Below are 26,617 nucleotides of genomic sequence, written 5' to 3'. Positions count from 1 at the left end.
CAACAACTTCTATTGTTCCTTAGCTAGACAACAAAAGCTGCTCCAAGCTATCTTCTGGAACTGCGTCGCCCTCCAGGGACTGCATCACCCTCCTATGGCTCTGCATCAGTTGATCAACTCCTAGTTTGGCCCATGAAATCACCTCAGCGTAGCCTCTTCAACTTAGTGTCAACTTTGCAGCTCTTTGCACTACCTGCGTTAGCTTCTTGGCCCTCTGCGTTCTCTGTGTTGGCCTCTTCACTCTCTGCATCAGCCCTTGCTGCCTTTGCATCAGCCTTTGCTGCCTCTGTGTCAGCCTTCCTAGGCTCTGCGTTGTCTCTTTGGTACTTTCTTTGCCTCTCTGATGTGTATTCTCGGCCTCCTGCCGAACTGCCCCTTGCTGCAACAGATCACTAACTCGATTTCTCAGCAAACCCTGCCCCAGAAAATCGAATTAACTAATCAACTTGGTGTATTTCCAACTGACCTTCAAGCCTCCTCTTATACTTTTCCTATTGACGATTCAACGACCGAGATTAAGTTCCTAATCAACGACTAAGATTAGATCTGACTTGTTCCTCGTTATTTAGAACTTTCTCACCCATATTATATTAATACACATTAATATTTTAATTTTCCTAAGTTTAGACTTAGGGTCTCATTAAAAATATTAATTATTTTAATATCTCTTTATCCGGGTGGAATTTCTCCAAATGAATTCTGGGTCTTGGAGATCTCATGTGCCTTAGCCTCTACACCAATTTTCATGGCTAGAGCACATCAGATGCTACCAAAAATCAACACTCTCTCTTAACGAGGAATATGCTCTATTAATGCCTCACCATAGAAGCATCACACTGATCTTTAACATCGGTACTTGTGCTAATGCTTGGCCTGCTACCTCACATCTCCTGCACTGCTGCATTTATTTGTTTCCCATGACATTACCACTCCCACTGCTACATCTGTACTACAACTCCTTCACATATGCTGCCCATGTTGCCCATAACACTGCCACTGCTAACTGTTGTATTGCAACTCAGTTACCGGGAAGTAAGTAATTGACTTCTCCCGACCACTAACATCTTGGTTAGTTTGGAAGCCTCATGATGCTAAAGTTGCCTCTGCTGCTAACCCGTGCTCCCTCTGCTGCCACTGTGCTGCTGCAATATTTTCTGTGCCTCTCGCACTGCTGCAACATCTACTGCGCTGCTACAAAACTCTGCACTCTAGCCCTACCTTGCTGCTTCACCACACTTTGTTCCACTCGACACCTGTCATCATGCTACTGTCGTTAAGGGCTCCCATAGCCAGATGTGATCCATGAGTTTGGGCACCTCAAGGATCCTGCCCCTACTATCTAGTCCTCCTAACTACAACTCGATGTCTCCCCATCTCTTCTCTAGAGGCGTATGAGCACTCATGGCACAATCGTTATTAGTCTCGACATCCTTCTCTGCCTTAGCTGGAGCTACCTTTGAATCGGAAGCTTCTCCCTTGCCTTTCTTCCTGGGGCACTGAGATACATAATGTCCCAGCTCCCCACAGTTGAAGCACTTGACCTTGGAGATGTGCTTCTTCTTCCTCTTCCCTTGCTGTCCCGCAAATGCTAGAGCCTCATCCTCCTCCTCTTTCTTGACTTGAACTCCCTTTACCACTACTTCCCCCCTTGGTCAACCTCCTGATTTCTTCCTGTCGAAGAGCTGCCCACATCTCTTCCCAATTGGGGAGAGTCGCTCTGCCCAAGATGCTTTGGACAAACGTCTCCCAGTCCTCGGAGACTACATTCAGAGCAGTCTTGACCATAAACTCTAGATCTAGTGTAGACCCCACGGAAGTGAGCTGGTCATGAATTCCTTGCAACCTGAGGAGGAAGTGATCTATCCCCTCTCCTTTCTGCATCTGATATGACCTCAATTGATTCTCCAACAGCATCTTCCGCTGTACAGAAGAGCCCCTGGTATAAGGTGGTCAGGGCCTCCCACATCTCCCTTGCTGTGTTTTTCTCAGCAATATGTGGTATGACATGATCTTTGACCCTGTCTAGGATCATGCATTTTGCCTTCGCCTCGGCCTCCTCATATTTCTCATTAGCATTCGGGTCAGCTGGGATAGCTACAATTTTCAAGGTATAGTCCTTGATGTGATGCTTATCCAGGATTGCCAGGATCCTGGCTTTCCAGATGACAAAATTGGAAGCTCCGTCCAATCTGTCCTGATTCCTCTTTTCATTCACTGCCATCTCTACTCCTCTTCCAGACTCCCTCTGAGTCTTGACTTCCCTCCTAGAAATCGGCCAACTGTCGAATCACTCCTCTCTAATCCCCCTTTGCTGCTGCAACTCGGATCTGGATTTCTTCGCTAGAAATCCGTCGAGGTAGTGCTTCCCTCTACTTTGGTTTTGTCTCCTTAGACATTGTTTTGTACTGAAAGAACCAGCATCCCACGGCCCCACCAGCTTCTCAAATCACAATCTGCACAACTCACTTATCCTCGACAACTGAAGAATCTGAGCCCTTCAGGCTCTGCGTAATCACGATGAAGGCTGAAATTTTCTCCTTTGGCCAACTGTGTCAATCCTACCTGGTTGAGTAGGATGATGTGGCTTTGCGTGATCTTTTCCTGCCTCTCTCTGCCTCTGTGCTGGCCCTTCCCTTAGCTCGAAATGTTGACGTAGGCTCTACGTGAGCTTTTGCATCACCCTCTAAGCAATGCATCACCTCTTCTCTTGTCGCTTCAGCTCTGGAACAACGCTGTCTCTTGGGACAACTGCTTTTGCTGCAAATTTTTCAGATTTCTTTTGCCGGTGTCTTCAGTCCTCCTATGATTTGCAATCCTTCTAATACCATGTGAAAATTTCTAAATCTAACACATCAAAAATCCGTACTACTATTTCTGGTTTATTATCTCCTTCTTGTTCTTTAGATTAACAAGTTATTTAATCATATAAACATCGAAATAAACACGATAGCAATGTTCACAAATATATAGACCAACAACTGAAATACACTGAGACAACACAAAGGACACCATTATTTTTGGACAATCGTCCTCGGAAAAACCGAATGCGGGAAAACCAATGTAGTAGATATGAGGGTTTTATTATTATGCAATTTTCTGAATACAACTAGGGTGCCAAAAATGGCTCACCCTTTAGAGATTATCCTCGATAGAAGTACCTTTCTCCGAAGACAGATATTCTGGCTAATCAAAAAACGGATGATTGGCCCCACAACAACTTCTACTGTTCCTTAGTTGGACAACGAAAGCTGCTCCAAGCTATCTTCTGGAACTGCGTCACCCTCCAGGGACTGCATCACCCTCCTACGACTTTGCGTCAGGTGATTAGCTCCCAGTCTAACACACAAAATCACCTCAGCGCAACCTCTTCAACTCAGCGTCATCTCTGCAGCTCTTTGCGCTACTTGCGTCAGCCTCTGTGGCTTCTGTGTCAACCTCTTTTCCTCTGCGTCCTCTGCGCTGGCCCCTTCAATCTCTGCGTCAACCCTTGTTGCCTTTGCATCAGCCTTCCTAGGCTCTGCGCTGTCTCTTTGGCACTTGCTTTGCCTCTCTGATATGTATTCTTGGCCTCTTGTTGAACTGCCCCTTGCTGCAATAGATCACTAACTCGATTTCTCAAAAACCTCGCCCCAGAAAATCGAATTGATTGAGCAACTTGGTGTATTTCCAATTGACCCTCAAGCCTCCCCTTATACTTTTTCTATTGACGATTCAATGACCGAGTTTAAGTCCCTAATCAACGACTAAGATTATATATGGCTTGATCCTCGTTATTTAGAACTTTCTCACCCATATTATATTAATACATTTTAATATTTTAATTTTTCTAAGTTTAGACTTAGGGTCTCATTAAAAATATTAATTATTTTAATATCTCTTTATTCAGGTGGAATTTCTCCGAACGATTTCTAGGTCTTGGAGATCTCATGTGCCTTAGCCTCTCCACCAATTTTCATGGCTAGAGCACATCCGATGCTACCAAAAATCAATAGGTACAATGTAATGTGTAGCAAGATGTAATGTTTGGATTTCATAGGGAAATTCCATGAAAATTCTAGCAATGGCTACTCATGGATTTTGACCGCTACTGATTATTTTATAAAATGGGTAGAAGCCATTCCAGCTAAGAATGCCACTGAAAAGGTTTTTATAGATTTTCTTGAAAATCAAATAATTACTAGATTTGGTGTCCCTGCCAAGATCACTATTGACAATGCTAATGCTTTCGGTTCTATGGAACTTTCATCTTTCTGTTTTAAGTACGACATTGTGTTATCTCATTCATCTAACTATTATCCTTAGGGTAATGGCCTCGCTGAATCAAGTAATCAAGTAATAAAAATCTTATAACCATTATCAAGAAAATAGTGGAAGATAACAAACGACCTTGGGACACTAAAATCAAGTATGCTTTGTGGGCAGATAGGATAACAAAAAGGAAAGCTACTGGTAAAAGTCCTTTTGAATTAGTCTATGGTCTGGATGTAACTTTGCCAGTGCACCTTGAATTGCCAGCTTACCAAATCCTTTAGCACTTTACTAATGATAAAATTTCTATCCAGAATAGAATTGATCAGCTTGTAGAGTTGGATGAAACTCGTAGGAAAACATTTGATAATATGTATAAGAATCAATCTAACATCAAGAAAAGATTCGACAAAAAATCTCGTCCTAAATCTTTGGAGGTTGGAGATATGGTCTTGTTGTGGGATCAAAAGAATGAAAAACCAAGAAAGCATAACAAATTTGACAGTTTGTGGCTGGGACCATACATCATTCGAGGCATTGCTGGACCCAACTCATTCCATTTGAGCACATTGGAAGGCGAACCACTGGATTTACTTGCGAATGGCCAAATGCTCAAATTGTACTTCAGAGAGGATATTTGATGCCATTGGGCATCCTTTGTGTTGTATTCCTAACCCTACACCCTTTCATTTCAACATTTCATTTTGTAGTTATGTCAAATTTATGTTTTTCGTGTTATTAAGATAGTTAATAAATGAAGAGCTTATATCTTTCTGTTGTGGTAAAAATACAACACCCCCCATTATTGATGCGTCCGCTTCGAATAATGGGGACCCTTTCTATAAAAAATTTGGCTAAGCACCTTCTTGATTTTTATTTTAATTGATTGCCCTACGCTTTCGTTAATTTTTAGTTTTCTTTGGATTCTTGTTTTGATTGCTTTGTTAGAATCGATTTTTTACAAGCTTCCCATTGACGCTTGTTTCGCCTCATTTGGTCAACCAGTTTGAAAATGGCACTCCTTTGAAGTCTCATCATTTATCTAGCCTGGGTTAAAAATGCATAAAATGTACAATATTGCATTTTGTAAATAAATTAGTTCAATAAGGCATTCACTTTAAATATTAACCCGTAGCGAGTTTTTACTAACATGTTTTTCATTTTTAGTTATGCGGCCAAATCATTAAGCAGCGGGATTTTAGTAATCTACTCCAATAAATTACTAATATCGAAAATCATAATTTCAAAGTGGCTGTAGTTTATAAATAACTAACTTCATAGAAATAAAACCAAAATAAAAAAAAATGATATTAAATCTTAATTTAATTATATTAATATATAATTAATTTAATTAAATTGGAATTTAATATATAAAAAAAAAAATAAATAAATAAATAAATAAATAAAAAATAAATAAATTATGATCGCATCGGAAACATTGATCGCATCGGGAGCTTTCAAATGACATATTTTATGGACCCCCGATATCTCCACCTTCCCGACTGCCGATACACGATGGCTTGAAAAAACATATTCAATATAATAAGGACCTCCATACCCCCGATGCGATATATCGCATCGGGATTTCGCTTGACACTTTTAACAACCCATATCGCATCGGGATTTCGCTTGACACTTTTAACAACCCATATACTCATCCCCGATGCGATTCCCCGATCATTAAACCAGCATTATCGTAAGTTTTTATTACATATAGGTTTTAAGTGTTGTGTTAGTTTGAGATTTAAAAAAAAAAAAAAAGCACCCATACGAATGAGTAAAGTTAACGAGCAGGAGTGAGGTTAGTTATGGTAATATGGTAAGTTAGTATTTTATATATATATTAGATATGTTAATATGGGTGGGTGGATATGTTAATATGTTAATATTAACTAGTTTATATTAATATACGTAATGTATTATATTATTTAAAATAAAATGTAATGTATTATATTATTTAAATTAATATATAATATTTAATTAATAAATTTTAAATTAATCAGATTAATTAATTAATAACATTTAATTAATTTGATTAACTTAAAATTTGAACATTATTTAGATTAATATTAATTAGTTTTTAAGAATGGATTTGTTTATAAATCATTAGTTAGTTAATAAATAGTTTAGTTTATAATTAGCAATTAAATTAGGATTAATTAGGGACTAATTTAGGATTTAATTTTTAATTCAAATTCTGATTTTTAGCCCAGCAACAGAATTTCCAGATTTACATCAGATTTGATCCATCAACTTTGGAAGCTCATAAATTGAGTTATACTTGGCCAAATGAGGCCCAGGACGGCTCATTGGAAAGAGAAAATCAAGGAGAACATTTTGGAGGAGGTTTCACCAACAGATTTGACCATTTATTGGGTCAAAAATCAGGCAGAAGATCAGGCTCCGAATTTTGAAAAACAAAATCAATTTTCTGAGTTATTTTCTTCAATTTCATTTATCCAAAGCCTCTTCTAATTGCAGATCCATTGGCCAATGATATCATTTGCCAATCAAATCATTCCAAGCATCAATACAAAGCTTATATTTTATTTTTTATTATTTATTTAAATAGAATTTGATTGGGTTTGATTTAATTGCCAGAAATGATATTTTGATTGCATTTTAATTTATTTTGATTTTTTTTGCAGGAAAACAGTGGAAAAGATATGGAAAAAAGGATTTCAAGCAATGAGAATGCTCCAGCAATTGAAGATCAGAATTAGGAGCAAGTAAAATTATATTTGGCAGATTTCTCTTCAACAAACTCTCCTCTCCAAAAATTCCTTCACAAATATTATAAATAACAGATTGCAGAATGTAAAAGGGGCTGCTCTCCTCTGCAATTTTAGAGCTTCTAAAAGCACTATTGTAATTGGAATTTAGAGTTGTAGGAGGGAGGAGTGAAAAATCTCAGATCTGGGGATTATTGAGGATTTTCCCTTTGTATATTGAATTATGCATGAGGAACAAAGCTTGCACTATTGTGGCTCTAGTTTTCAAGGCAGAAGTTCAAGCAATATAAAGGGTTGTTGGAGACCAAGAACAGAGAAATTGATGCAATAAATTGGTATTTCTAATACTACTGTTTCAAATATCAGTTTTAATTTTATGGTGATATGAATGTGTCATTTTATTCATGTTTGTGCACTATTGTCAATATGGGTAATTTGTCTCAATCTTGTTATTATGTAACTCTGTTTTTATGGATTAATTTCTCATTTTGGAGTAACTACTTACTCTGAAATCTGTCTTATGAAACTGATTTATTGAATAATAATGTGTGTGAACTATTTCTACATATCATTATTCAATTATTGGATTTATTGATTTGATAATCAATATCATTTTGAGAACTACTTCCTGAATGTTGTTGATTTATTATTTCAGTTTTAAGGTCTCAATAGAATGTGTTTTGGTAACCATAATATCAGTTAATTGAACTACTTCATTAACTTGATATTCATTATAAACAAGACATGTTTAAATCCTAATATTTTAATTATCTTGCTCTTAGTTGGGTTAGATCTATATCTGCCTAATTAAGATAGGATTTAGATTAGTTTCTTTTGCTTGAATCATAGAATAAGCTTGCATTTAGAGTAAATTCTACATTCTTTTAAGTCCTCTTCTCAAAGAGGCAAAAATTTAGTTGTGGCTTGGCTGAACCCAAATCAGCTTAAGGGTCATTCTCTTGCCTGATCAGCAAGAAGAAGTGATCTGATGTCCCTGCCTATTGGTAGTTAAAGATACATTATAAACCAATAGCAATAGGGAGAAGGTAACTGGACCTAGATGAACAGTCGGAGCCACCACACCAAACGGAAAAGGAGCTGCTTTTAAGGTCCGGACCGGGTGGTTATCCCCAAATGTTGTTGCAGCGATTTTCGAGGCCTCAACAAAATGGCGCTAGAAGGAGGGCCTGAGATTATTTGTCTATTGGAGTCTTTTCAATTTTAATATTTTATTTATTATGGCTCCTCTTAAACTTCCAATTTGGAGTTGTATCCATGGACGTGCATCTTCCAATACTCCACCCGAAGTGGTAAGACTCTTGTCTCAGGTAAAATTCAATGGTAAGAGGAATTCTTCTGCTTTTAACCATGTCTTTCAATTTATTCAAAACATTTCAAATTATGATTTTCAAGGAATTGATGAAGGCATCTTATGCAGAATTTTTACTCTTACATTTGCGGCAAAAGCCAGAAGCTGGTGCAAAACTCTTCCAGTTGCCTCAATCCATAGCTGGGATCAATTTGTTACAATTTTCATTTGTAAATTTGACGGCTATAATTATGAACAGGTATGTGAAGAAATTGAATATCTACGTAGGTTTGAAAATGAGTCTGTTAATGATTTTAATATTCGATTTCACTTGAATTGCTTAAGATTTAAAGATGAAGATAAACCTACGGAAGAAGAATCATTAGATTGGTTTGAATATATTAGTTCTCTTCCAACCATTCCCAATCCATATGAAATTGATTCAAGCTTTGTTCTATCCCCTTCCAATACAAATGAGAATCCCAATTTGGATGTGCGAATAAATTGTGATGAAGCGGTTTCACAAAGCTTGGAAAATATTTCCATTCAAATGCAAGAAGACAACAGCAGCAATTTTGGAGAAAAAGCCGCCTTGAAATCTGAAAGCTACTTTGAAGTAAATTCGGAAAATCAAATCGCAAATCAGCAAGTACAAGCAGCAATCAAAGTAAATAAAATGCAAACTGCTGTACAAATTTCTGAATTTCTCCATGATGAACAAATGCCGAAATCAGAGCAGCAAAGCAGCGTTCTTCAAGAAAGCATATGCACGCAAAGGAATGATCTGCAATCTGAAATTTACAATGAGCATAATGCACAAGAGCTCTCAAACAGAGACAGTTTTAAATGCATTGTTTCAGGTTCACACTTTTCCCTTTATCCTGATATTTTCAATAATGGTAATATTTTTCCTCTTGATGTTAATGATATTCCAGAAATTAAAGAGGCTGATCTAAATGAATTACCATTAAATTTTTATCAAGATAAAGAAATAATAATTGATCATTCTTTTGCCATTAATGAACATGAAATTCTTGTCCCTCCTTGTTTTGATATATTGGATGAGATTGAGCGGAATTCTAGAGAGTCTTGTGAGGTCATTTATGATGATTACTCTGATATTGAGGATGTTGATTTCAATTTTTCTCAAGAGAATCCTCATGATAAAATTCAAATAACATCTGAGAATGAGGAACGCTTCAATTTAGAAATTATCCCAACTAATCCTCATTTTAGAGCAGCAAATTACCTTCATGATTTCACCATTCAAGAAAACATTCCAATTTATGATTCATATGAGGATCAAACTCCCATTCTCATTCATAATCATAATTCGTTTTCTAATTCACAAGTTGGAATTCAAAATTTTTCAAATTCCATAATTCTGGCCATTCCTTGTGAAAATGAAATCATTTCAAATCGATCCCAAATGTGCTGTAACATTAGTTGTACAAATAGTGATTTCATTTTAGTTTTTCTTTCACAGCTATTTTGTTTAAACTTAGATTTATTTTTTGATTTTATTTTGCAAAATTTTCACACTCTTCGCTGGCATATTGAACACCTTACTCTCAAACACTCAATTGATGAATTGCCTTATTGGGAAATTGAAGTTTCATATTATAACCATGAACATCAAAAGATATCAATATTTCAATTTCAATCAATGCTAATGTTTCCTCAAGAGCTTCGATTTTTTCAAAGGAAACGTCAACAAGAGAATGTATTTTTGCAATCTGGCCAGCAATTCAATTCAATTAATAAATTGTCATTTTATTTGAAAGGCTTCCATCCATTTTTCATTCACTCATTTGAAAATTGTTTGGAAATTTTTCCTTCAAGTAAAATTGTCAATGATTTAACATTTATACATAACACTAACAAATTTTTTCAGGTCAAAGAATTTAAAAATTCATCTTCACAATCTGGCCTGTTATCTCTTCCTTTGAACATTTCTCAATCCTTAATAGAAATCCATCCAGATTTTTATGATCCAATTGGTAGTCAATTGGAAAGGAAATTTCAGGAGAAAGAGATTTTAATTAAGTTCCTAACAATAACTGTACATTCTGATTTCATATTTATTTTCCTTAGTTTAGTCAAATCTGTATTTTTATTACTAACATTTGAACTGTACATAAACGCGGGAATAAAAATGAGAAAATGGCTACACTGGAAATATGACTATACCTAGTCATTTTCATGTATATGGTTAGAATAGGAGTAGAATTAATTTAGTTAGTTTGTTTTATGTAGTTAATTTATTTTCAACAGTTCTGTAGATTAAAAATAAAACAAAGCAATCAGCCATTCTCGTACATGTTCAGTGGAAACATTTTTCCTTATCAGAAAATTTTAATTCTTGCTTTCCTTTTTGAAATTTCTTATAGTGATTTCTCTACTCTGCCTATTTTGAATAATGTCTTGATCAAAGTCAATTAAAATTGCACTTGGTATCGATTGCCTCAAAGCCACTTTTCTTCATTTCGAGATTTCCTTCTAAGATTTTCTTTTGAAATTTATATGGTAAGGATTTGAGGATATAAAAGCTTCATGATCCCATTATCCTATGAGATGTATGATTGACTATGATAAGCCTAATTCTAATTCAATCATTATCAGTCAATCTAACCTGTCACAGCAATCATATGAAGTTCATATTATATTCCTCGGAATTTGCCAAAAGCTGATCTTAAGGATGTCCATTTTGCCTAGTGTACACATTCAAATCTGTTTTGACATTTTTCCTCAATTAGTGGCTTAATCTCATTCTAATCTTTAGTTTATTATCTGATGCTGTAAAATGCATCATCTTTATTTACTAAAGGCATTATTGAATAGCCACTATAACAATACAGATTTTTATCAAGATTAATTCGCAATGAGCAGAGGTAAGAAATTGTTGTTTCACTTCGAAAGGGAAGCATAGTTTAATATTTATTTCTGATAAATTTTATATTTCCTGAACATGAATAAACAGATTTTGTTTAGGCTGATTGCACACTTAGATTTAGAATAAATAATGAGATAATTTGAAATGAAGGGAAAATTTGATTAATCAAAGGAAGAATTTGAAGATTTATCAGGTAAAATTTACAAACAAATTCTTTTCAAGTACGCATTTACAACTTTATTTTCATCCATTATTAGTTCTGTTTTTCTTAGCTTATTTTTTATTTATGTTCTGTTTTATTTGCAGGTTTTTATTTCTTTTCAAAATCTAAAGTAAGCAACAAACTCATTTTAAATTTGCAAACAGGTTCAGGGAAATTCAATTCTGATTCATTAGAGTTTAAGCATTTTTTAGATTTGCTTTCATTCATTAGAAAACCCAATTGAAATTTCAAGAAATATCATAAGACCATTCGCATCACAACATTTCATCGGAAGTAGCTCTTAGCATTCCTTTTGATCACAAACTGTTCATTAAAGACCTCCGATGTATTATCTTACTCATATGTCATATTGCATTTCGCTTATCGGAGCTTTCCAAGTGAAGTATACTTCCATGAACATGAATCGCCTATCTCCGATAATCGACTTTACCGATATTGCGATAAACACATAATTCCGGACCCGATATGAAATTCAAATCAAATTCATAAAATATCGCGTCCGTTCAATCGCAATAATGGTAGGAGTATAACTTTAAAGGAGGCCGATGTTTCGGATCCGATATGTTATCAAATTTTCAACATAAAATTATCGGGTCTACTCTTCATCACATATCGGCATATTGAGAATTGTTAAATCGTGCGCATAACATTGCCGATCGCGATCGCCGATTAGCCACGTCATTCATCGCATATCGGCATCGCAACAATCATATTGTGTTACATCGGGTGCTTAAGATTGCCGATCGCCGATTTAAGTCATCCATCGCATCGCCGATATCGCAATCGCTTCCTTACATTTTTATTTTATGGCCATATCACTATTCCAAATTTGTAATGCGCGATGTGCAATGTGCAAAATACAAATCGCGAGATACGGTGTGCGATGTGCAATTTGGGACATAACTGTCTCCGATCTCCGATATAATATTTATGATGCGATCGCTTCATTTCATTGCACATGTTCTTATCGGCAATTTGCCATTGCAATCTCCGATGCGATAGCTTCCAATGCCTGCCTTTGAGCCATTAACATTCAATCAATTTATGGCATAGCAACAAAAGGTGAAGTCTTGCAAATTAAAATTCAAGCATGGTGAAGAGACATTTGATGCGAATCATCCGATACAACGATGTGTTATTCTAAAAGCTAACTTGGGTAATAATTATGGTAAGAAAGCAGTTAATGATGGATTTGCAGTACATTTAAATCATTTCAATTTCCCATACATTTTAGTTTTAAATATATAATTCCATAATTAAAAATGGAATTCAAGACCTCTATCTTCATATTTAAATTTTATTAACTTGGATGTGGTCTTGATTCTGGACAATTTATCAAATCATGGAGTTTATATTAAACTTATAATATTTTGAGGAATAGTCATTACTGCAAATTCTCATTCTCATCTCTGATGCATTTCTTTTATTTCAATTCCCCTGAGCACTAAGCATTCTATTTTTACATTTTACTGCTTGCTTTAGTTTAAATAAAATAAATAATGATTTTGGGTTATAGGATTTTGGTTAGTGGGATTTCTTCATGTTTTTAATGATAATTAAAATAAGAAGTCAGCTAGTTTGGAGAAACTGATATCTTTCAGGTAAGATCAAAAGCAATTACCCAATGGTAAGATTCATGTGCCCATTTTCATTAATTTCCATTTCATCATTCTAGTTTCATTTTTGTTTTTAAATTATGCTGATATAAAACTCTGTTTTGCAGCTCTCCATTTAAAGCTTTCAATCCTCTGCCAGATCATATTTTCGAAAGTCCATACTCTTCTCCTGGCTTTATTTCAAGAAGCAGCAATAATCCTCATTGAAACAGCCACACCAGGAAGTTTCTGAACCTTTAGTTTGTTTCTCTAAGCATTCCTTTTTTTAGAAAATGATTAAGATAATGCTTGGAAACAAGAAGATTCATATCAAACAGAAATTATTCATTGTGGCTGAATTTTACAATCACTGTTATCTAAAAGCCTAAAGCATTCACAACTCTGCAAGGTATGTTTTTCTAACTCTCAACATAAGAAGGAATGATTACATGCTTATTTTCTTTTTCTTCATATTGTTGAGGCATTGGTACAAACATTCTTGTTTGAGTTTATCTTGCGAAACATAGATTTTCCTTTTCATTCTTAGAGATTTCTTTGTTCTTATTTTTATTTTTGTTTGCTGATTTCTTTTTTCACTTTAGCATAAGAATTCTTTTCTTTTTGTTTTCAGTTTTGATTTTGGTGACTTTGCTGTGATTTATATGAAAGGCCTTCTTGTTACCTAACTATGGTCAACATTCATGGAGAAAAAATTGTTAATAGTTACCTATTAGCTTTTTCTTAAATCTCTTAAAAGAGTTTTATTTTCTTATTATAAAGGTAAACATATTTAAGGAAGAAATTACCAATCAAGAGAAGTTGGCAAAGTATCATAAAATCTGAAAAATTTCGTTTTCATCAAATTGTAATCATTTTGAGATTTCAAAATTTTATTAAAATCTTTCAGAGTTCTATTATCCGTCAAGAAAAGTTATTTTTAACCAAGTAAAGACACTTTACAGCAAAGCACCTTTAACTCTGAAATTGTCATTCTTAACTCTTAAGGAGTCAATGATTCTCCCTATCTCAAAGAGTCTTATTTTTCTAGAGAATAATCCAGAAATATATTTAAACTTAAAAGATAAGAGGTCTCATCGTGAGCCTGCTTACCATGATCATAGGGGAAAATAGGCTGACATTACCAACATTGCTAAACAAACCAGGGTAATGGCTTATGATTGCAAACAATTATAAGACAAGGGGTCTCATCACGAGCCAGCTTGTTCAGTCCAATTTTAACCAGTGAATGGCATTGTCAACTATCTGGCTACCATACTAGGACAATGGCTTTTAAGATTTAAAAAAAAAGAAAAAGAAAAAAAAAGAGAAGAAGTAATACATATATAAATGGATTTATCTCTAGATCAATAATTCTTAAACAGATGGGATTCTGAATCATTTATGATTAAAAGGTAACCCTGTCGAAACTATAGACGTTCGCTGGCAACAGTGGCTCTACCTGTGACAAACGAGTATATTTTGAAAGCTAAGCTGTAAAGTGACCCCTGCTTTATCCCTTCAGCTAATTAATGACTGATATAGAGTTTCGAAATATTTTAATTTATGAGGAATTTTAAGAAAAATTACAGTTAGATGATTCTGGTTTTTATTCAGACTAATGAACTAAGTCAAGCATTTCAAGCATAATCTTCTCTTCTTTAATTATTTTTGCTTTAATTTTAGGAAAATCTCATTCATAACAGAGATAACTGGTTCTTCTCCCGTGTGTCGCCAATTGTTGTGGTAAAAATACAACACCCCCCATTATTGATGCGTCCGCTTCGAATAATGGGGACCCTTTCTATAAAAATTTTGGCTAAGCACCTTTTTGATTTTTATTTTAATTGATTGCCCTACGCTTTCGTTAATTTTTAGTTTTCTTTGGATTCTTGTTTTGATTGCTTTGTTAGAATCGATTTTTTACAAGCTTCCCATTGACGCTTGTTTCGCCTCATTTGGTCAACCGGTTTGAAAATGGCACTCCTTTGAAGTCTCATCATTTATCTAGCCTGGGTTAAAAATGCATAAAATGTACAATATTGCATTTTGTAAATAAATTAGTTCAATAAGGCATTCATTTTAAATATTAACCCGTAGCGAGTTTTTACTAACATGTTTTTCATTTTTAGTTATGCGGCCAAATCATTAAGCAGCGGGATTTTAGTAATCTACTCCAATAAATTACTAATATCGAAAATCATAATTTCAAAGTGGCTGTAGTTTATAAATAACTAACTTCATAGAAATAAAACCAAAAAAAAAAAAAAAAAATGATATTAAATCTTAATTTAATTATATTAATATATAATTAATTTAATTAAATTGGAATTTAATATATAAAAAATAAAAAAAAAAATAAATAAATTATGATCGCATCGGAAACATTGATCGCATCGGGAGCTTTCAAATGACATATTTTATGGACCCCCGATATCTCCACCTTCCCGACGGCCGATACACGATGGCTTGAAAAAACATATTCAATATAATAAGGACATCCATACCCCCGATGCGATATATCGCATCGGGATTTCGCTTGACACTTTTAACAACCCATATCGCATCGGGATTTCGCTTGACACTTTTAACAACCCATATACTCATCCCCGATGCGATTCCCCGATCATTAAACCAACATTATCTTAAGTTTTTATTACATATAGGTTTTAAGTGTTGTGTTAGTTTGAGATTTAAAAAAAAAAAAAGCACCCATACGAATGAGTAAAGTTAACGAGCAGGAGTGAGGTTAGTTATGGTAATATGGTAGGTTAGTATTTTATATATATATTAGATATGTTAATATGGGTGGGTGGATATGTTAATATGTTAATATTAATTAGTTTATATTAATATACGTAATGTATTATATTATTTAAATTAATATATAATATTTAATTAATAAATTTTAAATTAATTAGATTAATTAATTAATAACATTTAATTAATTTGATTAAATTAAAATTTGAACATTATTTAGATTAATATTAATTAGTTTTTAAGAATGGATTTGTTTATAAATCATTAGTTAGTTAATAAATAGTTTAGTTTATAATTAGCAATTAAATTAGGATTAATTAGGGACTAATTTAGGATTTAATTTTTAATTCAAATTCTGATCAGATTTACATCAGATTTGATCCATCAACTTTGGAAGCTCATAAATTGAGTTATACTTGGCCAAATGAGGCCCAAGACGGCTCATTGGAAAGAGAAAATCAAGGAGAACATTTTGGAGGAGGTTTCACCAACAGATTTGTCCATTTATTGGGTCAAAAATCAGGCAGAAGATCAGGCTCCGAATTTTGAAAAACAAAATCAATTTTCTGAGTTATTTTCTTCAATTTCATTTATCCAAAGCCTCTTCTAATTGCAGATCCATTGGCCAATGATATCCTTTGCCAATCAAATCATTCCAAGCATCAATACAGAGCTTATATTTTATTTTTTATTATTTATTTAAATAGAATTTGATTGGGTTTGATTTAATTGCCAGAAATGATATTTTGATTGCATTTTAATTTATTTTGATTTCTTTTGCAGGAAAACAGTGGAAAAGATATGGAGAAAAGGATTTCAAGCAATGAGAATGCTCCAGCAATTGAAGATCAGAATTAGGAGCAAGTAAAATTATATTTGGCAGATTTCTCTTCAACAAACTCTCCTCTCCAAAAATTCCTTCACAAATATTATAAATAACAGATTGCAGAATGTAAAAGGGGCTGCTCTCCTCTGCAATTTTAGAGCTTCTAAAAGCACTATTGTAATTGGAATTTAGAGTTGTAGGAGGGAGGAGTGAAAAATCTCAGATCTGGGGATTATTGAGGATTTTCCCTTTGTATATTGAATTATGCATGAGGAACAAAGCTTGCACTATTGTGGCTCTAGTTTTCAAGGCAGAAGTTCAAGCAATATAAAGGGTTGTTGGAGACCAAGAACAGAGAAATGGATGCAATAAATTGGTATTTCTAATACTACTGTTTCAAATATCAGTTTTAATTTTATGGTGATATGAATGTGTCATTTTATTCATGTTTGTGCACTATTGTCAATATGGGTAATTTGTCTCAATCTTGTTATTATGTATCTCTGTTTTTATGGATTAATTTCTCATTTTGGAGTAACTACTTACTCTGAAATCTGTCTTATGAAACTGATTTATTGAATAATAATGTGTGTGAACTATTTCTACATATCATTATTCAATTATTGGATTTATTGATTTGATAATCAATATCATTTTGAGAACTACTTCCTGAATGTTGTTGATTTATTATTTCAGTTTTAAGGTCTCAATAGAATGTGTTTTGGTAACAATAATATCAGTTAATTGAACTACTTCATTAACTTGATATTCATTATAAACAAGACATGTTTAAATCCTAATATTTTAATTATCTTGCTCTTAGTTGGGTTAGATCTATATCTGCCTAATTAAGATAGGATTTAGATTAGTTTCTTTTGCTTGCATCATAGAATAAGCTTGCATTTAGAGTAAATTCTACATTCTTTTAAGTCCTCTTCTCAAAGAGGCAAAACTTTAGTTGTGGCTTGGTTGAACCCAAATCAGCTTAAGGGTCATTCTCTTGCCTGATCAGCAAGAAGAAGTGATCTGATGTCCCTGCCTATTGGTAGTTAAAGATACATTATAAACCAATAGCAATAGGGAGAAGGTAACTGGACCTAGATGAACAGTCGGAGCCACCATACCAAACGGAAAAGGAGCTGCTTTTAAGGTCCGGACCGGGTGGTTATCCCCCAATGTTGTTGCAGCGATTTTCGAGGCCTCAACACTTTCTTGTGCTTAATATTATATGATGATTTTTGGATGGACACTACTTATGTTATCTTTTGTGTTGCGTGGATATAGATTTTGGATTCTCACATTCCCCTGGTTAATTAAAATGCATTTAATTAAAATTTTTGATTTTCCCCAAATATTTAAATATTTCGACGAATGAGATTAAAAGAAATTTTAATCTTCATCAACGGTCAAGATTGCTTTGACGAGAATCACTCGAATTAGTCATTGGAGGATTTATGTTTACAGAAGAGGTCATTCTTCAGTTGAATCATCCGATCTCTGAGTCGTGTGCTAAACAAAAAGCTCTTCTGTAATTTTTTTTCTGGATAATAAAGAAAGACTTTGGGGTTAATTTCTGCTGGTGTTACTCTTCATGGGAATATTGTAAGATGTTTTATTTTCATGCATAAATTTTTTAAAGCCATTGATGATAGCTTCTGAAGAGTGATTTGAGTACAAGTATCTTGCTCAGTCGTTGGGATTTAAATAATAATTTAAATTTTGAATGTAATAGCATGTATCTCTATTTGTCTAAATTTTATTATTATTTTCTTGCTCTATTTTGATGGATAGATTGAGTTTTGCAGGGAAATCTTGATTTTTAGATCCTCGGGCATTAGGGGAAGTTTTCAATTGGATCAACCAACTCCCGATCCTTGTTTTCTGAAGAGCCCATCTAAATTAGCTCCAGGCTTATCATAAGATTTTAGTGGTGATATAAGAAGGGTTTTGAGTTAAGAACCTCCTTTGAAATTTAAGAATTTAATTTTTGTGTGGGAAATTGATAAATTTGGCTATTGAGAGCCTTAGATTATCAGATCTGGGAGCAGATTTGGATTCATACTCCTTAGATTTGATAGATCTACCATTCTTATGTATAGATCTATAACATTTTTTTGGTTTTCTGATTTGGGTTTTATTTATTTTGTATATCTGGGTTCTGGGTGTTTTTTGTTTCCGTTTTTTGCAGGTACAGGGTGCAGATCTGAAAGAGAAGTTTAATTTGAAGCCAGATCTAGGCCCTAGAGGGTAAGATCTGGCCTCAAAATCATTTTGCAGGGATATTATTCAACTTTTTTGCAGTCCAAGGGTTTTAAAATTTTAAATCTGGAAATTTTACAAGGGTTTCAAGGCCAAATCTGAAGCATAAAAAATATATTGATGTGATATTCGTTTTTCTGGGTTTATTTTGGGGTTTTAAAGCTACCATTGGCTACCTCGAACTGCTGTCTAGGTTTTTCTTTTTTATTCTTCTTGCTGTAGAAAATTTCGAATTTTTTTTAGAATATTTCTGCTACTCTTTGTCTTTGCTGCACTCTCTCCATTACTGCATGCGTTTTCACAGCTTGAAGCCCCCTCTTTTTCGACCCCAACTCACTGCGCCTGCTCGGGCTCAATCTCTATTCGCCGCCGTAAAAAAACTGCATCCAGAAACTACGGCCCTCAAATACCCTCGTCCCTCTTTACCGATTTCCCACATCGTCTTTTCGACCTGCATCTGTCACCGCTGCTACCCTCTGCATGCTGCCAAGATCTCCCTCGACCTGCTGTCCCTCCTGAGCTCCCTTCCACCTACTGTTGCTCCAACCTCTTGTGTTTTCCTCTTCCTCGCGAATTCTATTCCTCCGCCACGAGACCTGCAAAACAAAGAACAAACGCTCTCTTTTTTTTATTCGATTTCTTATGCTTTAATTTTTTTAGGGTTAGTTCTTTTCTAACATTCGACTCATTTTTTTTTAATTTGTATATGCATTAGGTTAATTTGTTTTTCATTTTCTTTTAAAAATTCGATTTTTTTCTTGGTTGTTATTTTTCAATTTTTTTTAATTTGATTTTTGATTTTCATTTTTTGATTTCTTATTTTCTTGTTTTATTTTTACTTACGATATATATTTTTTTTTAAATTAATTTTAATTTCCTTTCCTTTTTTTTTAAACATTCAAAAAAAATCTAAAAAGTTAAAAAAGACTTTCATTAAAAAATATATTTAAAATAAAATCTGTTTGGTGACTTTAAATTGGTAATGAAATAAATCTAATGAGGTACTATGAAAATTTTAATGTGGCCTATGGCCCATTAAAAATTTAATTTATTAACCTTTTGATTTGTTTTACTTTCATCACATTAAAAATTTGATTTCTTCATTTTCCACATTAAGTAATTGCCTAAGGAATAATTAAAATTCTAATTTAAAGTTCCTTGGTGTCTTTGGTGTTAAGTGTAAAATTTTAATTTTTGTGATTTCTCTATTGTCAAGTGCGATTAATGTTTTAAACATCATATTGACTATAGGAGAAAGATAAATTCTTTTAGATTTGGGATTTAATTGATAAAGTTTTGGGCATTGGCATTTAATTATTCATGATCGTTGTTTTGGATAACTTGTTTCTGTTTAGTCTATGGTTAATTCAATATAAAGGCATTGGTCTATAATCATTTTTATCTTATGGTTGTGCCTTATTTCAATCTCAATTAACCAAGACTTGTTCTAAATTCATCAAGTTGTTCATCCTTAAAATCTCCTAGAGCCTGTGTTCCACAGGCTATCTTCATCCATTCACCTTAGAGACTACCCCCCTTGACTTGTCTAGGAGAGAGTCTAAATGGAGTGAATAAGGATTAGAGCGACAACCCTTACTCTGAGCGTTGTCGCGGTGCCTAGACACTTTGTGCGACAACACAATGCAACACTAGGGGAAGTTGAGCAACTCACCCTATCGTCGCTCATAGCTAGTTCCAATAAGTAGCCCATGTCCCTAGGAGCTCCCAGAGCTTTGTGTTCAACTCATACAAGACCCTCATAAGAGGGTCATTCCACGACTCCAAGTCTCTCTCAGAAGGTTAAGAATTTGACCTTCCCCAAAGGCTTCATGAGAATGTCTACAACCTGCTCATTTGTTCTAATATGTTGGAGCCTAAATGCTCCCCATTGTACCATATCCCAGATAAAGTGGTACCTGATATCAATGTGTTTGTAGCAGTCGTGGAACACGAGATTCTTTGATTGAAGAATCCCACTCTGGTTGTCGCAGAAGATCACGATGGTATCTAGCACGTGCTCAAATAGCTCACTGAAGAGCTTCCTCAACCGGACCGTTTCACAAAAGTCCATATTCGCAGTAATGTATTCGGCCTCGGCGGTGCTTAGTGCAATCGATTTTTGCGTCTTGCTCATCCAAGATATAGAAGCAGACCCCAAAGAGAAGCAACATCCAGACGTGCTCTTACGATCCACTACACTGCCAACCCAATCAGCATCTGTATATCCATGTAGCCTCAAACTCTCAGAAGTGTATCTCAGTCCATAGTGGATTGTGCCCCAGAGATATCTCAAGAGATTCTTGGCAACAATCTAATGAATGTGATGAGGCTCGACCATATATTGACTCAATGTGTTCACAATGATGCATTTGTCAGGATGAGAGTTGACCAAGAACATCAGGGCCCCCACAAGTTGACGATACTTGGTAGGGTTTGCCAATTTGGGCCCAATAAGACTTCCGCATAACTTCTTAAAGTTGAGTTCCATCAGAGTATTCACGAACTTGCAGTCCACCATCCCACATCTCTCATGTAGCTTCACATCGTATTTTCCTTGAGAAAGGAAAATCTCACCTGGATTTTGCCAGACCTCCAATCCTAGAAAATAATGCATCAGTCCTAGGTCCTTTATCTCAAACTCGAAAGCCAACTCCCTCTTCCATTGCTAAATGAGAGGGTCATCACCTATCAGAAAGAGATCATCCACATCAAGGACCAGAATGAGAGGTCTATCATTTTCAACCTTGAAGTATAGGTTTGGGTCAACATCACTTCTTCTAAATCCCAACCTCATAAGATAGCTATCGATCCTCTCATACCAAGCCCTAGAGGCTTGCTTCAACCCATAGAGGGCTTTCTTTAACCTGCATGCATGTGTCTCACGATTTTGAACCTTGAACCCCTCGGGTTGTTCCGCATACACTTCCTCTTTAAGCGGGCCATGCAAGAAGGCAGTTTTTGATATCCATTTGATGTAGGTTCCATCCTTGCGAGGCAACAAGGGCTATGATCAAATGGATGGTGATATATCGGGCAACTAGTGCAAATATCTCATCGTAGTCTACTCCTTCCTTTTGAGAGAAGCCTCGAGCTAGAAATCTGGCCTTGAATTTCTTAGCAGTCCCATCAACTCCATGTTTGATCTTGTAGAGCCATTTCGAAGTGACCACGGACTTATCCTTGGGGTCTAGGAACCACATCCTAGACGTCATTCTTCATGATCGACTCATACTCTTTGTTCATTGCATCGTTCCAAACCTGTTGTTTCACGACTTCTTCGAATGTACAAGGCTTAGATTGTACAATGGTACTCATGGTAGGTAAGTACCCTTAGTACCTGTTCGACTTCATGCTTTCACAAAATGTCCCCCCTTGGTGCAATGTGTTTCTCGGCATCTTCAAGAGTATCTTTGAGCCATAAAGGCCTTTTTCTTGAAGTAGTGGGCTCACTAGGAGGTGGATCAATGGGATCCATCGGACCTTCAACATTGGGCATTGGTTCATCGACGGAGGTTCATCCTTCTTTTCTACATCAGCATCTTCATTGACCTTCCTTGGAATAGGAAGACCTTGAATCTTTCTAATAGAAGAATCTTCATTGAAAGTGACATCATGACTTAATTCCACTTCCCTTTGGCCAGGCACATAGATTCTATATGCCTTCGAAGTTTCACTATAGCCCACAAATGTTCCTTTCTTCATAGATGCATCTAGATTGTTTCTTTTCTCTTTTGACACATGAAAGTATACGGGACAACCAAAAATTCTAAAATGAGAAACATCAGGTTTCTTACTGGTGAATACTTCTTCGGGTGTCTTGAAGTCCAAAGCTTGATGTGAGCTTTAATTTTGGACATACACAATGGTGTTGGCAGATTCTCCCCATAAGAACTTTGGAAGACCTTGATCATGAAGCATAGCCCGGGTGTCTTCAATGATAGTACGATTCTTCCTTTCGACAACACCATTTTGTTCAGGAGTATATGTGGTGGTAGTCTCCCTGTTAATGCTTGCTTCTCTACTATAGTTTTTGAATTTATTAGACTCATATTCAGTCCCATTATCGGTCCTTAGTATTTTGATCTTCTTCCCTGTTTGATTCTCGACCAAGGCTTTAAAAGAACAAAACCATTTGAATACTTCATTCTTCTTCTTTAAGAAGTAGATCGATGTCTTGCGAGAGAAGTCATCAACAAAAATAGCATAATACAAATATCCACCCAAAGATGTCATGGGAAACATACATGATATATCAGAATGGACCAATTGAAGAATATCAATGGTTTTAGTCCCTGACAAACACCTTCATGATTTAAGTTGAATTCGGGCATCCCTGTGACCATCTTCCTTACATCGGGTAAGGCTTTGAATTGAAGGTGAGAAAACCTTCCATGCCATAATTCAGGTTGAAAAGAGGTGTCACAAATCATTGATCCCAATGGACTTCCTCCAACCTGATAGAGACCTTCAACCCTGAATCCAATAGTGAATGCATTTCTTGGGTTCCTTTGCCAAAGACGAACCTTCCCATCAATGAATGTCACCTTGAAACCTTTATCTTCCATCGCAAAAATAGAAACCAAGTTCTTTTTCAGGTCAGGTACATATAGCACTTCTTGTAGGTGAAGGGTTTGACCTTGATTTAAGTGAAGAGTAACGGTCCCAATTCGTTTCACGAGATAAGTGGCATTATCCCCAAGTATATTCTCCATATGCGTCTTCTTTTCAACCAAGTTTGAGAGAGCTTCTTTGTACCCAATGAAGTGCCTTGAGGCACCACTATCAATCAAACAATGGTCCCATGTATCTGGTGAAGAGGCGATGGAGAGGGCCAAAATAAGAATAAATTCTTTATGCTTTGCAATATTAACTTCATCATACCTAAAGTTTCTCGACTTCTTGGAAGGATGACAACCTCCATTTCGAGTCGCAGGAGCACTCCTCTTTCCTTTGTTATTGAACCTGTTGTTCCTTTGATGGCCATTGCCTTTGAAGCTGTTGATATTATTGTCATCATCTCTTGGAGTATCCTTCTTGTGAGGATATTCTCTAGTGAAGTGGCCAAACCTGTTACAATTGAAGCACCTTCCTTTCCTTCCTTCTTTGAATCCTAGCTTGAACCCTTGTCCTTGATTCCTTGGACCAGCATTGTTCCTTCTCTTAGAATGAGCGAAGAAGGCAGTAGGATTGTTTCCATTTGAGGGCTTGTCTCTTTCCATCATCCTTATTTCTTGTTGAGTGCTTTTGGCCAATAGTTCAAATCCTGGAATCCTGTCATTGTTGAGGATGGTAGTCTTAAACACATCCCAATCTCTTGTAAGGCCACCAAGAGCAGTAAGAGTAAGCTCCCTATCACCAATGACTTCTTCAATAGATAGGAGATCATTCTTGATCTCGGTAATCCTCATGAAGTAGGATTGGATGGATTCTCCTCTATCCATCTTGATGTCTTTCAACTTGTTCTTGAGAAAGAGAACTTGATTTGCATTATTTACTTTGAACATCCCAACCAACTTGTCATACATCTCCTTAGATGTTTCCAAATCAGAAATATCGACAACCAAAGGCTTATGAATGGAATAAACAATAATCTTCTTAGCTTTTACCTCACCTTTCTTCTACTTGGTTTGTGCAATGCATTTGAAGGAGGCTCTGCTATTCTTCCTTTGACATAGTCCATGGCATCATTCTCTTCCAAAGTCATATCCAAAGTCATCTTCCATGCATGATAGTCAGATTTGTCCTTGAGCTTGTCCTCGGATTTGAAGAAAGATATAGTCGTCATTAGGACTAGATCCAAGTCCTTGTCCAACAACTTCCCTTAGTGATTTCTTTGCTTCACTCTTGCTTGGGCTTTCTCTTCACTTGAGCTCTGGTACCATGTTAATTTTAGATAACAATGGTATGTTCTATGGTTAAACACAATTTACTTCGATGTTCCTTTAGCAACCCAATGACAATTTCCAATTATATCCAGTAGCAATCACATTAACTTATAAATATTTACAGTAAATGCAGATATCATGTGTAGAAGACAAGCCAAGACAAGAGGACATAAGATGTGGCGGATGCCAGGGACAAACCCCAATGTGGGGAACCCTTTGATCAAATCTTCTTATTATTCTTCAATAGTTCAGCAAAGAGAGAGATTACAAATATCTTAAATACAAGCCCAAAACAGATCTACCAGATCAACAGTCAAACCAGCAGTTAATGCAACCCTAACTAGAAATTCAACGGTGGTCTAAGCTGTCTTGAAACGTCCTCGAAGTAGCTCGGTCAAAAATAGTCCAATTCGGCCTTCTAGGAGAGTCAAAGTCAATCCAAAACAATTCAGTCAAACACTGTCAAAGGAGAGAGAAAAACTGTTGTAATTTTTTGGCATTCTAGTCCAGAAATCGAGGTCAACGCTGGTCAAATTCCCCTTGGTCAATGCTGGTCAACGCTCTGAAACTTCAGCTTGTTTTGATTTAGAAAAACTCGGCATCCTGCCACACGTGCGAAGAAGAGAAGCTGCCTCCAAGAAGTACGAACCAAACAAGAGAAGAGAGAGATGATGTGATGTGTGATGAGTGAGTGTCCAAATGAGGGAAGGGTCACTCCTATTTATATAATTCGTTGAGGGTGAGGAGACACATCTATTGGGCTTCATGAGCCTACATTTAACTGAGGTCGACCTTGACAATTTTCCATAAGAAAAATAAATTCATAAATCCATTTCTGCTTGTCAGAATGAGATGATCTTTATATCAAAATTGTACCTCTCCGAAAGAGGAATCCAATGCAATACTCATCTCCATCATATGAGTTGTCCTAAGGTGTAAATTGCCCCTAGTTGCCAATTTTGACAAAAATAGATGGAGAAGGGAAATATCATTGGTCCAAATTGCAATTAAGTGTTGAAATTTCTAAGTCTAACCCGTTAGAAATTCTTCCTGTACTATCTGGTTTATTTCACCTACTTGTTTAATTACTTAACAAGTTATTTAACCATATAAATACTGAAAATAAACACAAGTACAGTCTCAACCATCTATAGATCAGCAACTGAAAGAAATAGACAAACACACAAGGGACATTGTTATTTTTGGACAATCATCCTTGGAAAAACCCAACATGGGAAAACTCGTGCAATAGTTTTGAGGGTTTTATTATTAAGTAGCTTTCTGAGTACAATTGGGTGCCAAAATGGCTCACCTAACAATGAAATCAATCTGGCGGTAATACCTCCTTTCGGAAGTAGATATTTGGCAAGTCTACTCCACGAAAATCTCTCCAACACCTATTTGAGGCTCTGTGTCAGCCCTCCTGCCCTCTGCGCCAGCCTAGAACCCTCTGCATTAGCCCTCTGATGCTCTGTGAAGGCTCTCTGGTTCTCTACATCACTTATGTAGGCCCTGGTAGCCTTTACGCAATCTCTCTGGCCCTCTGCGTGGCTTCTGTTGGCTCTGCATAGCCTTCTCTGCCTCTGTGCTTGTCCTTTGGCACTCTCGACCTCTCTTCCTTGCACTCTCTGCCCCTCGCTGCAACTCTGGTCATTGGTTCGATTTCTCTCACTAAACCCCGCTCCAGAAAATCAAACTGATTGATCAACTTGGTGTATCTCCAACTGACCCTCAAGCCTCCTCTCATACTTTTTCTGTTGAGTCTTCAATGACTGAGATTAAATCTCTAATCAATGGCTAAGATTAGATTTGGCTTGATCCATGTCATTTAGAACATTCCCACCTGGTTTTATATTAATACCCATTATATTTTTATTTTCCTAAGTTTAG

This window comes from Pinus tabuliformis, chromosome 1_2 (assembly GCF_031772625.1).
Source record: "Pinus tabuliformis cultivar Carrire ecotype Pingquan chromosome 1_2, CPIR1, whole genome shotgun sequence".
Lineage (NCBI taxonomy): Eukaryota > Viridiplantae > Streptophyta > Pinopsida > Pinales > Pinaceae > Pinus > Pinus tabuliformis.
This window is presented reverse-complemented; position numbering follows the sequence as displayed.